Source organism: Tursiops truncatus, chromosome 4, assembly GCF_011762595.2.
Source record: "Tursiops truncatus isolate mTurTru1 chromosome 4, mTurTru1.mat.Y, whole genome shotgun sequence".
Lineage (NCBI taxonomy): Eukaryota > Metazoa > Chordata > Mammalia > Artiodactyla > Delphinidae > Tursiops > Tursiops truncatus.
The window spans coordinates 55,720,160-55,722,508 of record NC_047037.1 but is presented as its reverse complement, the minus strand read 5'-3'; the positions used below and the strand labels follow the sequence as shown (position 1 = coordinate 55,722,508).

Genomic DNA, 2,349 nt, shown 5'->3' with positions numbered 1-2,349 from the left:
AGCTATACAGACAAAGTCTCACACAGAAGCATACACATACACACTCACAAAAAGGGGAAAAGGGGAAAAAATAAGAAATCTTGCTCTCAAAGTCCACCTCCTCAATTTGGGATCATTCTTTGTCTATTCATGTATTCCACAGATGCAGGGGACATCAAGTTGATTGTGGAGCTTTAATCCGCTGCTTCTGAGGCTGCTGGGAGAGATTTCCCTTTCTCTTCTTTGTTCTCACAGCTCCCGGGGCTCAGCTTTGGATTTGGCCCCGCCTCTGCGTGTAGGTCACCGGAGGGCGTCTGTTCTTCGCTCAGACAGGACGGGGTTAAAGGAGCCACTGATTCGGGGGCTCTGGCTCACTCAGGCCGTGGGGAGGGAGGGGTACGGATGCGGGGCGAGCCTAAGGCAGCAGAGGCCAGCGGGACGTTGCACCAGCCTAAGGCGCACTGTGCGTTCTCCCGGGGAAGTTGTCCCTGGATCCCGGGACCCTGGCAGTGGCAGGCTGGACAGGCTCCCTGGAAGGAGGGTGTGGATAGTAACCTGCGCTCGCACACAGGCTTCTTGGTGGCGGCAGCAGCAGCCTTAGCGTCTCATGCCTGCCTCTGGGGTCCGTGCTGTTAGCCGCGGCTCGCGCCCGTCTCTGGAGCTCCTTTAAGCAGCGCTCTTAATCCCCTCTCCTCGCGCACCAGGAAACAAAGAGGGAAGAAAAGTTCTCTTGCCTCTTCCACAGGTCCAGACTTTTCCCCGGACTCCCTCCTGGCTAGCCGTGGCGCACTAACCCCCTGCAGGCTGTGTTCAAGCCACCAACCCCAGTCCTCTCCCTGCGCTCCCACCGAAGCCCAAGCCTCAGCTCCCAGCCCCGCCGGCCCCGGCGGGTGAGCAGACAAGCCTCTCGGGCTGGTGAGTGCTTGTCGGCACCGATCCTCTGTGCGGGAATCTCTCCTTGCTTTGCTCTCTGCACCCCTGTTGCTGTGCTCTTCTCTGCGACTTCGAAGCTTTCCCCCTCCGCCACCCGCAGTCTCCGCCTGCAAAGGGGCTCCTGGTGTGTGGAAACCTTTCCTCCTTCACAGCTCCCTCCCACTAGTGCAGGTCCTACCCAGGTACGTGGGGGGTTTCTTGCCTTTTGGGAGGTCTGAGGTCTTCTGCCAGCGTTCAGTAGGTGTTCTGTAGGAGTTGTTCCACGTGTAGATGTATTTCTGGTGTATCTGTGGGGAGGACGGTGATCTCCACCTCTTACTCTTCTGCCATCTTCCCCTCGTGCAAGGAAGATTTCTTTCAATCGGCCGATTAGCAGACTGGGTTCCGTTGATGAAGAATGACTAAATGTGGATGTAGGTCAACAGAAATTATCCAAAATCAAATGCAAAGTGAATGAAAGAGTTAGAAATGCAAACATAATATTCAAGAGCTGTGGGTCAACAGCAAATGGTCTAAAAATACAAATAATTGAATTCCCAGAAGGACAAAAGAAATAGAAGTAGACAGAACAAATATTTGAATAGATAATGGTGGGAATTTATGAAATTAATTAACAATAATGAACAACAGATATATGAAGCTCAGAAAACCCCACACAGAATATAATATAAACATATTTGTATATATCATAGGCAAACTGCTGAAAACCAAAACAAGGAGAGATTCTTGAAGGCAGCTTAATAAAGGTGAAACAGTAAAAAAGTGGAACAAAATATGAATTATAGCAAACTTCTCAGAAACCATTCAAGAAAAAAGATAATGGAGTGTTGAAGTAGAAACATAGCAACCTAAAATTCTGTACCTAGTGAAAATATATTTCAAAACTGAAGGCAAAATAAATATTTTTTCCCAAATGAATACAGAGAGAATTTATTACTAGCAGAAGACAAATTCATAGGAAGTCACAATCTACCAAAGTTAATTCAAAAATGAAATAACATGCTTGCTTCAGCAGCACATGTACTAACATTGTAATGATACAGAGATTAGCCCCTGTGCAAGGATGACATGCAAATTCATGAAGTATTCCATAATTTTGAAAAGAATTGTTTTCCTTTTTTTTTTCTTTCTTTTCTTTTTATTGTATCTCTATGAAAAGATAAATGTTAGCTGAATCCATTGTGGTAATCATTTCACAATTTATATAAATCAAACCATCATTCTGTATACCTTAAACTTTTACAGTGATATATGTCAATTATTTCTCAATAAAACTGGAAAAACAATAATTAGATAACTTAAATAGTCCACTATCTATTAAAGATTACCTATGCACAAAGAACATTCCAAATGAGATGTCTTCACTTACCAATTCTATGAAATGTTTGTACCATGCTACAAAAACTCCTCCAGATATTTGAAGGAGAAATACTTCCT

At 45.2% G+C, this 2,349-nt stretch overlaps 1 pseudogene; it reads left to right on the top strand.

Annotated features, from left to right (window-relative positions):
- The first annotated feature begins 1,915 nt into the window (after window positions 1-1,915).
- Window positions 1,916-2,010, top strand: LOC117312316 (U6 spliceosomal RNA; annotated as a pseudogene).
- The last annotated feature ends 339 nt before the right edge of the window (window positions 2,011-2,349 follow it).